Below are 16,061 nucleotides of genomic sequence, written 5' to 3' on the forward strand. Positions count from 1 at the left end.
TGATTGCAAATTAGGTCACAATTTTCTAAAACCCTGTATAACTTAACAAAATTTTCGCTGCTAACTAAGAAATCCTTAATATGTTTTTCTACAATAAAAATGAATAATCTTGAAAAGGTAATTTTCCCTAAAAATTGGAAAACATATTTTAACTAGTTTACATTGCTCTTTGACATGCTTCCGAATTTAAAACTCTAGTTTCAAAGCACCAATGTATCTAATTCCTCAGGATTCGACCGTAATGTCTAGGCCGAGTATGTGGTGTTACATTTGATGGTATCAGAGTCTAGGTTCAAAACTCAGGCTATCATTTTTTGGTTCAAAATTTTTACGAAGATTATTTTAAATAATTTGCATTTTTTATTAATTTTGATAATTGAGTTTATAAAAGTTGAATCCAAGTCTTCGACATCGATACTATAGGTACTTTTACTTTAGCTATACTTGATAATCTAGTAAACACTATAGTACTAGAATTACTTTACTTTAGCTAAAGATTATGAAAACTCTGTAAAAACTTCTGAAAAACACTAGACTTTGGGTTTTTAATAATAAACCTAAGCTAATACATAAAACTCTAAATTGTAGATAATTAAGCTTAACGAGTACACGAGAAACACATGGACATGGTACCTAAGGGCATGGTGGGCACCGTAGTGGAGCTTGAGCTGAGCCATCATATATGGGTAACATGCTGACCCTAGAGATGAGTGAGATGGTAGAGACTGACTCTTAGACTCAGACTATAGGGGACGACGCGCTATTTCAAGCTATGCTAAGGGTACTGTAAATGGTCGTTAGGGCCCAAGCTATATTTGGGAGTTGATGGTTGATAACTGAACGACTCCGGTCTAATAGGGAAAAGTTGTTTAGGGGTGTTGTTGAGGTTACTCCTACTATGGTCAAATATTGGTTGGAGGTCACTTAGAGAATTATGAATGATTTTGATTGCACCTTCGAGTAGAAAATAAAGGGTGCGGTATCTTTACTTCGCGATAAAGCATACCAGTGGTGAAAATCTATTGAGTAGGGTACTCAGCTTGAGCCGTGACTTGGGCTTTCTTTCAGATGGTCTTCCGAAAAAAGTACATAGAGGCGAGATACACTAAGGCCCGTTGGCTTTAGTTCATTAGGCTAAAATAAGGCGAGAGATTTGTGACTGAGTATGAGACCAAATTTCTATGATTGAGCAGGTATGCTTAGAGTCTGGTAGCGACAGATTATAATAAGTCTATTTTGAGGACAGACTTCACTACGACCTGAAAGTGTTGGTAGCTTTACAGTAGGAGCGAGTCTTCGAAACGTTAGTGGAGAAGGCTAAGATTACTAAGGAGATCAAATGTACAGAGCACGAGAAGAGAGATTAAGAGAGAGAGGTCAGAGTAAGAACAAGAGGGATTTAGGTCCTTCTAGTTCAGCTCAGTGGCCTAAGAAACATGCTAGAATTGATATGCCTCAACATGTTGAAGCACTAGTTGGTACTATTGGGATCCAGGTCTATAGGGATTGTGGTAAACCCCATCCAAGCGTGTGGTCTATAGGGATTGTGGTAAACCCCATCCGAGCGTGTGTTGGAGGAGGTTAGAAGCTTGTCTTCAGTGTGGGTCTATGGAGCACCGCATTAAGGACTTCTATATTAGGTTGATCAGATTCAAGCTCTAACTTCGGGTTTGATTTAGCCACAGAGGGTAGTACAACAACCATCTAGGGGTCGTGGTTAGGCTAAGGGTGGTAATGGTTTGGGCCATGGGTAGAGAGCACCAGGAAGATGTGCTAATTAGACTAAGGTGAGACAATTTGCGTTAGTGTATTTGGTAAGGTGCTACAAGGATAGAGATGCAACTGATGTGATAGTCATTACGTTTACTATCCATTCTCTTCCTTACTTTACATTGATTGATATTGACTCGACACATTCATATGTAGCTAGTTCTGTTTCTGATAAATTGGCATTACTTGTAGAGAGTACTTCTAGTGGGATTTTTATGGTTAGTCCTTTAGGTAAGTCAGTGAAAGTTAGTAAAGTTTATAGGAGGTGTCCGCTAGAGATACAAGAGGTTGTATTCCTAGGTGATCTGATGGAGTTGCCATTTGGGGTGTTTGATTTAATTTTGGGCATGGACTGGCTTATGAACCATCGAATTAGTTTGGATTGTGCAATAAATAGGGTAACTTTGGGAATCAAGGATGGTGAAGAGATAGTTATGGTAGGTGAACATCGAGATTACCTCTCTAATGTAATCTCCACTATTGTGGTTGAAAGGTTAGTTCAAAAAGGGTGTTAGGCATTTTTAGCATATGTGCATAATATGAGTGCTGAGGATTCTGTTATTGAGAGCATTTGAACAATTAGAAAATTTTTGAATGTCTTTCCTGATGAATTGTCGGGGTTACCACTAGATAGAGATGTTAAGTTCAAAATTGAGGTACTGTCTAGGACAACTTCAGTGTCTAGTACACCCTATTGCATGGCACCGAAGGAGCTTATGGAACTAAAAGTTTAGCTTTAGGAACTTTTTCATAAAGCGTTCATCAAACCTAATGTGTCTCTGTAAGGAGCACTAGTGCTCTGTTTTAAGAAAGATATTATGATGAGAATGTATGTGGATTACTGACAGTTGAATAACTTGATGGTAAAGAATAAGTACCCACTCCTGATGATTAATGATCTATTTGATTAGTTCCATGGGGCATCTTTGTTCTGAAAGATTGATCTCTATTCTAGGTACCATCAGTTGAAAGTAAATGAAGCTGATGTGTATAAGATTGCTTCTAATACTCGGTTTAGGCATTATGAGTTCCTTGTCATGCATTAGGTTTGACAAATGCTCCGGCTACATTCATGAAACTCTTGAACAGGGTGTTTTAACCGTATTTAGATCATCTTTTCATGGTGGTCATTGATGACATTCTAGTATATTCTAAGACTAAGGTTGATCATGATTAACATCTTAGAGTGGTTCTGCAAATTCTCTACAAAAAAAAGCTTTATGCTAAGTGGAGCAAATCCGGTAAGAATTTTGTTGTGTATAGTGATGCGCTTCACACCAGTTTGGGTTGTGTTTTGATGCAAGAGGGTAAGTTGATGGCTTGCGTATCCAAATAGCTTAAGCCGCATGAAGGCAGCTATCTGACGCATGGCCTTCAGTTAGCTGCGGTTGTCTTTGCGTTGAAAATTTGGAGGCATTATCTATATGGTGAGAGATGTATCATTTACACTAATCATAAAAGCTTTAAGTACCTCCTCACTTAGAAGGATTTGAATCTTAGGCAACATAGATAGATTGAATTGCTTAAGGACTACGACCGCATCATTAAGTATCATCCTAGTAAGGCCAATGTTGTGGCTGATGCTCTTAGTTGGAGATCGATGTCTGAGCTAAGGGCAATGTTTGCTTGCCTAAGTCTATTTGAGGATGGTGGTTTGTTAACAAAACTGTAAGTTAAGCCGTATTGGATTGATCAGATTCAGGGTAAGCAGTTGTTGGATGATTCTCTGGTGCTACGAGTTTAGCAGGTTGAGGAGGGTAAGACCTTAGATTTTGGATTTAATAGTGAGGGTGTTTTGTGCTATAGAGGTCAAGTTCGTGTGCCAAATGACATTGAGTTCAAACAGTCTATCTTGCAAGAAACGCATAGTAGCCATTATGCTATGCATCCCGGTGGTAATATGATGTATCGTGATCTTTATGAGTTGTATTGGTGGCCCAGTTTAACACATGAGGTAACTGACTTCGTGTCTCGTTTTTTGACATGCCAACAAGTTATATGATGTGAACCAGCCCGGGTTAATCAAGTCGTTTCACGTAGTTTGCCCGATCGTCGATGAGGAGAAGATTAAGTTGTCGAAAAGGGATAATTTAGACTAAGGGTTGTGGAAGTTTTCAAAATGGTTTTAAAAGTTGGCTAAGGTGATGGTAGATTTATAAAGGATAGTAGGTTCAGTTTAAGAGTGAATAAAAGTAAATATTGGATAGGAGAAGGAACGGATATGCGAACTCAAGCTTCAAGAACGATTCAATACTATAAAGAGTATTGCCTCGAGACTTATATGGCTGAAGCTGGAATACAGAATTCGAAGATGGGAATGGAAAACGAACTTAATGCAAGAAGGATTCAACACTAAAGAAAGTGTCACCCTGGTTCTTATACAGTTACGGTGGTCGAATGAAGATAGGTTGATGAACACCACACCAAATAGGGTTTGGTGATAAGTTCAGACAAGTTGGGAAGACGCCACTAGCAACGCTAGATAAGTCGAACAAGACTTGTATGAAATAAGAGAGGAGGTAAACTCACTCGTGAACAAAATACTCATAAAATTTTATCAAAGTTCCAAAAAAAAAGTCCCTTCAAAAGGCTGATTACACATATATTTATAAGGCTAGAAAAAGGCTAGCTGAATGGTTACAAGTTTTCATCTTAAAAGATGAAATAAAGCTCAAGTCTCTTGGAATTCTTGAACCAAATAACACCACCATTTAATTCACTTCAATTCAGCTGCATAATTGACCTGGAATGCTTGAAAAGTGACGCTTGAAATGTCCTTTGGTTAGCTAAATAGTCACCAGCACCTTAATGGTGTTTTGAATGCTTGGATTAATTCTTTTGAAGCAGCAAAATGGTAGGTAGTTGAAAAGCTTGATGCCAAATTTAAAGAAGCAATAATCCACTTTTTAAACTCTTTTAAATGATGTGTTAAACCTCTTTTGTAACAGCCCTTTTACTTTGTAACTAAAAATGACTTGAACAGCCAGTTTATTTAATTTGTAACAGCCTTGAATTGTAACGATTATGACTTGAAAAAACTCCTACAATAAACACATTAAAATGAGCTTATTAAACACATGTAAACACTTATTAAACATAACACACATTAATACTTAACTTAAGTAAATGAACTAAAACATATGCATCAATTATTCTAGCAACTAGTTAATTAAAGAAGCATAATTAAATGAACTGAACTCAGGCATCAATAAATAATCCTAGGAACTAGATTAATTAAGAAGCATCTATCAAATGAAGTTCAATAATAACTCAATTATTAAAACTAAGATGAGTTGAATTAATGACCAGCAACTCATTTATTAATCTAAGATGAGTTATTAACTAAGATGAACTTAATTAACTAAGATGAGTAATTTATTCAAGCAACTTAATTAAAAATAAAGCCCAACAACTCAATTTATTAACAAACTGAAATTAAACGTCTCATTTTGCACTTGGGCCCCTCGAGTTTAGGCCAATCCCGATGTCGTCAAGATGTTTCGAAACATGATGCAACCAGGTTCGCATCATACCCTCCCTCTTGAAGACGATTTGTCCTCAAATCGGGTTATTTGCTCACAAAAAATTGTTCGTCATCACAAAAACCTTTGTTTATGAACCCTCCCTTTTGAGTAGGATACCATTTCAAATTGTCACCAACACAATAGTAGAATAAATTAGTGACACTTTGAATTTTGAACAAAAAATAACTTTTCAACAACCCATTCAAACTTGGAATGCTTAAACCGATACTAGGATCAAAAATAGAAATTGATCTCACCTTCTCATAATGAATCAAAATGTTCTTTAATGGAAACAAACCAGAACCACAAAGTACTATGAATATATAATCTTGGAAATCAAAAGTGAATCGCTCAAACACCTTGAGTTGGGCATGGTTCAAACAAATCAATGTCTCATAACAATTCATAAAACACACATTCCGATCAAAATCAAGAACATGAAGAAATCTTGGCAAAGGAAGTTTAACCATGGATTTTCCAACAGACGCATCACATTTTCCAAAAATGAAAGTCTTGATGTCATCATTCAAAAAAACATTCTTTCACCAATCAAAGAATGGAAATTAACACGACCAAAGTACTTTACCTTTTCAAAATTCAAGTCATGAGCAAAATCATCAATTCGAGTTGTGATACGAGTCACAAAGGCCCAATTTAAGCTCAAGGACTTGATGGGCTCAAATTACCACAAGGCCCAATAACGAGGTCAAAGGCCAGGCAAATGCGTACGAAACTAAATGGAATCATTCAAGACTTCATTAGCAAGGCCTTAGTTGCGTATACAAAGGAAAAAGAAAATCAAGATTCACTTTCTTGTTTTCAAGAAAATCAAGAAACCGAATCTTGGTCCAATCTTGCTGTTTTGAGCGATTTCAAGAATCAAGAAAATCAAGATTTCAAATCTTGAAAATCTTGGCCCAAGAAATTGAATCTTGCAGCTAATGCACATTGGATCTCAGTTACGAGCATCAACGAACTAATTTCGGGAGAGAACGGATTACAAGCACAAATGCTTGAAGAAACGACCCAATAAGATGTTCCAAGCCCAATCAAGAAATTTAAATTAGACTTAGTTTAAAATCAGGCCAAATTGTCAAAGTGGCCCAATTTGTAAAATTTTATTTTTTAAATACTTAGTTTAATTTTTAGACTTTATGATTAAATTCCTATGTAAAAAAATGCAGCCCAAGAAGCCCATTAAAAGCCTTGGTCAAATTTCCCTTGAAGTTAATAATTAGGTTTTTTTCAGTTTTTCTAATAGGGTTAGGAAAATAGATAGAAGGCCTATAATAAGGCTTGGCCGGCCACCTTATACACAACACATTGAAATCAGATTTTTATTGAGTGAAAAATTCTCTTTAAGTTTTCTTTTAAAAGTAGTTTTAACAATCTTTTTGATTGTGGAAGCCATCTTTAGCCTTTTTCTTGCCGTTGTTCTACATCAGAGGGGAGATTCGAGCCGTTTGAAGGGAGTTGTGAAATCTTTCTTGATTTCAAGGCTTCTTAGGACTTTATTCATCTTTCTTGCTGTTCTTTCTTCTTTAGTTGTTTCTGTTTATGCCGATTGGTTGATTAACTTGATTTAATTTCTCTTATTGCGTTTTCAGCCATTCCAATCTTCAAGAATCTGTTCAGCACCATTCTTGGCATTAAAGAAACGTCCCTTAGTCATACTCTTCAATAGATCTTGCCGCCCAAGCCTCCTAATTTTGATTCAATTCGGTTTGCTGGGTTTTGAGCTTAATTCTCTGTTTTGTGTTCTCCTTTGCAAATTCGGCTTGGGAAAGTCTTATCTTGAAACTAATTTTTTGTTTCTTTATTTCCAATCAACACTATTAATAATTCAATTCTTGGCTGATTCTTTCTTGTTTTGAATTTTTCATTTCAGATCTGTTAGTTCTAATTTTAATTTTTTGGTTTCGTTTCAGATCTGAGTGTCCATAGTTTTCGTAGGAGTTTTCCTGTGACTTGACAACTCGATCTTGGGCCGCGCACAACCCCCTATCATTTGGTATCAGATTTTGGTCGTTTTGGGTGTTCTTGGTTGATTTCTAAACTGATCTCCTTTTAGAAACAATAAATAGCAGCTTTTTACCCAGAAAAATTTTTGGAAAAAAATTCATTTCAGTGGGTAAACATTGTCCGATTGGTCTAAAATTTTATATGCATATTTTTGGCACTGTGATAGAATATAAAAAATATTTCCCACAAAAAAATCAGTAGAAAAAGTCAAAAAAATAGAAAAAGACGAAATTAAATAAAAATTTAAAACAATATTCAACGGGTTGAGTTTAGTGCCGAAACTTTTGGGATCAAATATAAAATATTTAAGGACATTCCAATTTAAATTTCGTGATTTTTGGAGATCGGTAACACCCCAAACGAAGTTGTCAAGTTGCTCCATAGTTTTTTCGGGTTTTCGTGTGTCAGCAATTTTTATTGATTCTTAGCTGTAGGTTTTCATTTGTTTTGCTTTTATTCTTCCTTTACACTATTTAACACCTTCTTGTTTCTTGTGTTATTAGGATTTAAAAGTGTGCACAATTCTTCCTCGGTGCGACACATTTCAATTGGTGTCTCGTCACTTTTTTGGACTCCTAGTGCAATTAGGATTATTTGGTAGTTACAGTCCATACACTTTCTAATTGATCGATATAGACTCTACCAAAGAGCTCACAAGACTAAATTCTACCTCTTTGAGAATTTGATTTTCCTTTTTGAGTGATTAACGTTGAGATTTGTTAATTTTTTTTTCTAGTGTTGAGTGTTTGTTTTGCAGGTATTCAAAAAAAAAAGATGCATAGACTGGGTCAAGTCGATGATGAGAATAATGACCATAATGAGGTCCATGATAAATTTATAGAGTTCCAACAACAGTTAGGCGAACAGAATGGTGCACTCAAACAAGCAAATGCCATACTTCGAACATTGAGTGCTACTATCAATGAGATGCGATGGGACCGAGTGGAGAAAAGAGCCCAATGAGGACAACTTAATTCAAGTGACAGAGCAAAAATGAGAGTGCCAAGATGACGAACATCCAACAAATATTTGAGAAGAGATTCATATCATGATTCCTATTCAACGAGAAATTCAAGACGATGCAAAGTAAGTTTCGAGTGTGAAGTTTTCCAAGATGACGAACAAGAAATCACAAGTAATCCTTCGTATGCCCTAAGGAACTCATCCACTGAGAATCAATTTTGAATCGTATGCAAGTCATTCCGTACATACCCAACGAGAGTCTTTTCGTTCTAATTCATTTGTAACATCTCTATCTTGTAATAAAAGGAAGACAGAAAAAGAAATTGAAAAAGAAAAAGAGAATGAAAAAGAGCAAAAAGAGATTGAGAGTGAAAAGAAATGTGAAACAGACAAGAAAATTGAAAAAGAAATTGAAGAAAGAAGAGAAAATGAGTTAGAAAAAGAAACAAAAGAAAAAGACGAGGAACGGGTAGTGAGGAATGTTTCCACTAACCAAGATATGAATTTTTGTTGTGTTGCTACTTTTCAGGTTCCTGAAAGACCGAAAGATAACTTTCAACTTCAATACCTTTCCGATGAAAGACGCTTTCATACAACCAACATAGGCAATGTTGAAGATGAAATCACACTACATGAGCCCGAAGGTAAGCGAGGTAAGGAAATTTTAGCAACCGAGTCCCATGCAGATTTGAAAATTATTGATAAAAATTTTGGTGACTTAGTTCTTAAAAGATCCCCTCATTTTGATCTGATTAATTGTTATTCTTCGATTGTGATTGATAAAGTCATTACGAAAGGAAGCGTGAGTTGTTATTCTTTTGATTTCCCTTATGTAAAATCGACAAATTTGTGCAAATCTGTTTTGGAGAATAAAAAAAGTTTTGAATGTATGTTGGTATGTATGCGAAAATCCTCATGGTTTAACTTGATTGGTTTAATGAAATATTTGTTACACTTCGGCATGACTAATCAAAATCAAGTTTTTAAACCCGAAATCTGTTTTGGTATATTTTGTTGGAAAATCAAGCATCATCTATTGTGTGCAAATACTTTCTATTGTTTTGATACTTGCTTTTTGAAAAAGATAACGAAATTTTCCAAATTTGTTTTCAATTTATATTCGTGCCTTAAACAGTTTCTGTGGTTGTACATGAAGTTTGAATTCCATTTGACAAAGGTTAACTCAACAACGGAGCTTCGAATACACTATGCCCCCGATGAGCGAAGGTTTGTACTAAATGAAAAAGGTAAAATCGACCCTTATTCTTCTGCTTATAAAGGTAAGATTCTTGAAACTTTTGAAACACTTTTGTACTCCTCGGATAGTGGCAAAGATCGTGTTGATGATTTAATTTTTGTAAAACACTTAGATCGAAACGTGCTTGACTAACCTATTTTATTTATTGATGATCTATCTGTTTTGATGGTTGATAATAATATTATTATTTTTGATAATTTTTATGATGCATGTGTGAGTGAATCTATAGCCCGTCGATTAATGCATGGTATGATTGTGCAACTCTGTGAACTGTGTGAACCTTTTCAAATACCTTAAAACATGTCCATCTTTGTTTCGAATATTTGATGATTTATTCATGGTTCGTGGAAACAATTTGAGATGATTGAATGCCTTAAAACATGTCCATCTTTGTTTTGAATATTTGACGAGGCATTAGCAGGTAAATTAGCTTGTTTGCATGGTAATCTGAATCTGTCCATTCGCATGCGTTATACTTGTTTTGTTATGCTTATGATTGGACATCAAGTTTGTTTGCGTTGCTATTTACTAAATCATGGCTATTCTTTTTAGTGGACTCAATTGCCATTAGTCCCTTTCGATCGAGGAAAGTCGAGTAAGAGGAGCTATGTTCGAGTGAACCAACGCATCGACTTGAGAACAAGTCACTTCGAAGAAAAGGGGATGATACGACCCTGCCCCGAAAACGCCCTTGGTTCAGTTCATCAAGTGCCATTCGAAAACTTTCACAAGCTGAATTAACTTGTTCCAGCTCCATGGAGTTCAATTCGAGCTGATTCTAGCTCGTTGAGCTTAATTCGCTTTTATTTAATTTCATGCATTTTTAATTTGCTGGAATAAATTAAATGAGTTAGTTTATTAAATTTAGTTCAGCTCAAATAAGTGTTAGAATTAATTTTAGTTCAGCTTAAATAAGTGTTAGTAATTAATTTGTTTAAATCTGGACAAATTTAATTATTTGTGTTTAATGTGTTTCATGCATGCTTTTAATATGTTTTAGTTATTACATAGCATAAATAAGCCTGTTTCATTACATCTAATTAATGTGTCTTGTTTTTTATTTAATATGTCTAAATTCAACCGAATTTTACTTTGTCTTACTGCTGAATTCATTGTGTCTTGAGCTCATTCAATTTGCTGAAAGACCAAGTTGGGTCCAAGAGGCGATGGGCCTTTCCAAGTACTTGAGCGGATCAATGATAATGCATACAAAATTGACCTACCCGGTGAGTACAATGTAAGTTCTACCTTCAATGTGGCTGACTTATCTCCATTTGATTTTTCAGATTCGAGGACAAATCTTTTTGAGGAAGGGGAATGATACGAGTCACAAAGGCCCAATTCAAGCTCAAGGACGTGATGGACTCAAATTACCACAAGGCCCAATAACGAGGTCAAAGGAAAGGAAAATGCGTACGAAACCAAATGGAGTCATTCAAGACTTCATTAGCAAGGCCTTAGATGCATATACAATGGAAAAAGAAAATCAAGATTCACTTTCTTGTTTTCAAGAAAATCAAGAAACCGAATCTTGGTCCAATCTTGCTGTTTTGAGCGATTTCAAGAATCAAGAAAATCAAGATTTCAAATCTTGGAAATCTTGGCCCAAGAAACTAAATCTTACAGCTAAGGTGCATTGGATCTCAGTTACGAGCATCAACGAACCAATTTCGGGAGAGAACGGATTATAAGACCAAATGCTTGAAGAAACAGCCCAATAAGATGTTTCAAGCCCAATCAAGAAATTTAAATTAGACTTAGTTGAAAATCAGGCCAAATTGTCAAAGTGACCCAATTTCTAAAATTTTATTTTTTTAAATCCTTAGTTTAATTTTTAGACTTTATGATTAAATTCCTATGTAAAAAAATTCAGCCCAAGAAGCCTATTAAAAGCCTTGGTCGAATTTCCCTTGAAGTTAATAATTAGGTTTTTTTTAGTTTTTCTAATAGGGTTAGGAAAATAGATAGAAGGCCTATAATAAGGCTTGGCTACTCGATCTTGGTCCGCGCGCAACCCCTATCAAGTTGATTGAAGTGGTTTAAGGAATAACAGAATCTTACCTTGCTCTTCTTTAGAAACAAGTGACCAAAAATCGTATCGAACAGTACCTCTCTTAGCCAATAAAAACCTTCTTTCCTCGAGAAGGTAGTGTAGTCAAAACTTCGTGATTGATTTAACCTTGTCGAATAAAATGTGAACTTCATGTAGAACCACAGAAATAGATTAAGGAACAAATTTAAATTGAAAACAAATTTGGCAAATTTCATTACCTTATTCAAAAACCAAGTATCAAACAAATGAAATTTATTCGCACGGAATTCAAGTTGCTGGTTTTTACCACAACATGAACCAAAACAGATTTCGGGTTTAAAAACATGATTTTGATTACTTATGCCAAAGTGTAGCAAAGGTTTTAGTAAATCAAACATGCTGAGACAAAAGGAATTTTTCATACACAGATATATACAATCAGAACTCTTTACATTCTTCGAAACAGATTTGCACCAAATCATGGATTTTTCACAAGGCAGTAATTGATGCACAAAATTATCACAATCGAAAATTGTAATCGCTTTTCGTAAAAAATCGTCATCAGGCAGAATCAAATCTTTGGTTTGTCGATCAGACCGAACAACATCAACAAATTTTTGGAATGAGTTCATTAACCACAGTCAAGGTATAGAAATTAATTGGATGCAAGAAAGGGAATCTTTAAAAAACAAAGTCACTGAAAATGTTATCGATAACTTTCAAACTTGTTTGTTGTGACTCGGCTGTTAGAATTTCCTTACCTTGCTTACCTTCGAGCTTGTGTGGTTCGATTTCATCTTCAACCTTACCTTTTTTGGTCATGCGAAAGCGTCTTTCATCGGAAGGTATTGAAGTTGATACTCGACACTCGGCCTTTCGGAAGCCTGAAAAGAAAGAACAGAACAAAAACAAATTTCATGTGGGTTAGTTGAAACACTATTCACCTTTTCTTGTTCACTTGCCTCTTTTTCTCTCATTTCTTTTTCCTTTTCAATTTTCTCTTTTCCTCACACTTTCGCTTGGTCTCAATCTCGTCTTTCTTTATCTCACTATTATGTTCTTTCTCAAATCCTGTCTCTTTTTCAACTTCTTTTTCTTTTTCTTCATTTTCAATTTCTTTTTTAACTTCTTTTTCTTTTCCTTTTTCGATTTGATTACAACTTGTGTATGATACATAGGAATTGAAAATATAAGTGTTTGGCTCAAAGAAAGAGGAAATATTCTCATAAATATCACGATCAATTTTTCGTAACTGATTCTTCATGCGTGACATCTTTGAAGCATACGAAGAATAACTCGTGCTTTCTCATTCGACATCTCGAATGATTTTTGACTTGAAGTCTATTTCTCGTTGTCTCGAAAACTTTGTTGAATATGAGTCCCAATAATAATCTCTTCTCAAATAGTCATTGGGAAGGTGTCTTCGTGATGGTCGTGACTCCGTTTTCCAACTTGGTGGAGTTTGTTTCCATCGAGCGCTTGCTCGAGGTTCAAACTTGTCTTGAATGGGCTTAATCTTTCGGTCGAGCATATTCTCCATTTTTCTCAACAAGTATTGAAACTCAAATGCTGAAAACTCGTCTCCAGACATGATTATTTACTGGAAAGAAGAAATGTTAATAACAAAAGTAGAAAATGATTACCTCACCATAAAAACCTCACAAATTTACTCAAAAAAATAGATGATTTTTCACTCTGCTCGTGTTTTCTCTCATTTTTAAAGACTTTTTCAAACACTATATTAAGCTCACACTCTCTGTCCTTTTTCCACTTGACCTCTCTCTTGCAATTTCATATTTCGTCTCAAAAGATCTATTTGCTTGCTTCGGGTCGGTTTCAAAGAGTTTAACAAAGGATAAACGTTTGGTGTATGGAAGGCTGAACAAAAGAAATTTTTGGGTATGAATGTGACATTTAGGGTTGAAGAATTGGGGGTAGAAAATTCAATCTTAATGATCGGGACATAGAATAGAAGAAATGAAAACATAAACTTACAAAAAAAATGTCACACTTTTTTCTAATACTCGTATTTTTTTAAAACGAATGAATGTTGGTGCTCCTCTTTTTACTATCTCTGACACCAAATTATGTGAACCGCCCCGGGTTAATCGAGTCATTCCACGTAGTTTGCCCGATTGTCGATGAGAAGAAGATTAAGTTGTCGAAAAGGGGTAATTTAGGCTAAGGGTTGCGGAAGTTTTCAAAATGGTTTTAAAAGTTGACTAAGGTGATGGTAGATTTATAAGGGATAGTAGGTTCGGTTTAAGAATGAAGAAAAGTAAATATTAGATAGGAAGAAGGAACAGATTTATGAACTCAAGCTTCAAGAATGATTCAATACTATAAAGAGTATTGCCTCGGGACTTATATGGCTTAGGCTAGAATTGAAATTTGAAGACGGGAATGGAAAAAGAACTTAACGCAAGAACGATTCAACACTAAAGGAAGTGTCACCCCAGTTCTTATACAGTTAAGGTGGTCGAATGAAGATAGGTTGATCAACGGCACACCAAATGGGGTTTGGTGATAAGTTCAAACAAGTCGGGAAGACACTACTAGCAACGCTAAATAAGTCGAACAAGACTTGTATGAAATAGGAGAGGAGACTTGTACGAAATAGGAGAGGAGGTAAACTCACTTGTGAACAAAATATTCATAAAATTTTATCAAAGTTCCAAAAAAAATTCCCTTCAAAAGGCTGATTACACACATATTTATAAGGCTAGAAAAAGGCTAGCTGAATGGTCACAAGTATTCATCTTAAAAGTTGAAATAAAGCTCAAGTCTCTTGGAATTCTTGAACCAAATAACTCTACCATTTAATTCACTTCAATTCAGCTGCGTAATTGACCTTGAATGCTTGAAAAGTGACTCTTGAAATGTCCTTTGGTTAGCTGAATAGTCACCAGCAGCTTAATGGTATTTTGAATGCTTGGATTAATTATTTTGAAGTAGCAAAAATGATAGGTAGTTGAAAAGCTTGCTGCTGATTTTAATGAGGCAATAATTCACTCTTTAAACTCTTTTAAATGATGTGTTAAACCTCCTTTGTAACAGCCCTTTTACTTTGTAACCGAAAATGACTTGAACAACCACTTTATTTAATTTGTAACAGCCTTGAATTGTAACGATTATGACATGCAAAGACTCCTGCAATAAACACATTAACATGAGCTTATTAAACACATGTAAACACTTATTAAACATAACACACATTAGTACATAACTTAAGTAAATGAACTAAAACATATGCATAAATTATTACAGCAACTAGTTAATTAAAGAAGCATAATTAAATGAACTTAACTCATGCATCAATAAATAATTCTAGGAACTAGATTAATTAAGAAGCATCTATTAAATGAAGTTAAATAATAACTCAATTATTAAAACTAAGATGAGTTGAATTAATGACCAACAACTCATTTATTAATCTAAAATGAGTTATTAACTAAGATGAACTCAGTTAACTAAGATGGGTAATTTATTCAAGCAATTTAATTAAAAATAAAGTCCAACAACTCAATTTATTAACAAACTGAAATTAAACGTCCCATTTTGCACTTAGGCCCCTCGAGTTTAGGCCAATTTCGATGTCGTCGAGATGTTGCGAAACATGATGTGACCGGGTTCGCATCACTAAGGCAGAGCACCAACTTCTTTCAGGTTTGCTTCAACCCATTAAGATTCCGTTGTAGAAATGAGAACAAGTAACTATGGACTTTGTTAGTAGGTGTCAAGTGACACCCACTAAAAATGGTTCTGTTTTAGATATCGTGGATAGGTTGACGAAGTCTGCTTTTTTTTTTTGGTTTGGACTGACTATTCTTTGTAGAAGTTAGCAAATTTGTACAATTCTGAGATAGTAAGATTTCATGGGGTTCCTATGTCTATTATCTCATATCGAGACCCACGATTTACGTCTCGAATTTGGAAGAAACTATATGAAATTTTGGGTACTCAGTTAGACTTTAGTACTGCATTCTGTCCACAGAGTGATAGGCAATCCAAGAGGGTGGTTCGGGTAGTGGAAGATATGGTATAGGGTTGTGTTATCGATTTTCATGGTAGTTAGGAGGAGTTTTTGCCACTGGCTGAATTTGCTTTTTATAATAGCTTTTAATCTCATTTTAGGTGGCACTGTATAAGGCTCTTTATGGTTGTAAGTGTCACATTCCCTTGTGTTGAATCGATTTGGGTGAGAGGAGGATTATGGATTCGGATTTAGTTTCTAAGACTGAGGATAAGGTTAGATTGATTCGAGATCATCTTAAGGAAAATTCTTATAGAAAAAAGTCTTATATGGATTTGAAGAGGAAAGACATAGAGTTTGTTATGGGAGATCATGTTTTCCTTAAAGTATCTCAGTGGAAGAAAGTCCTCAGATTTGGTCGTAAGGGCAAGTTGGGACCTAGGTTCCTTGGGTCTTATTGGATTCTGAAGGAAGTGGGGTTGATTCCCTACCAGTTAGAGTTACCTCCAAAGTTAGACC

This window comes from Gossypium raimondii, chromosome 4 (assembly GCF_025698545.1).
Source record: "Gossypium raimondii isolate GPD5lz chromosome 4, ASM2569854v1, whole genome shotgun sequence".
Taxonomy (NCBI): Eukaryota; Viridiplantae; Streptophyta; class Magnoliopsida; order Malvales; family Malvaceae; genus Gossypium; species Gossypium raimondii.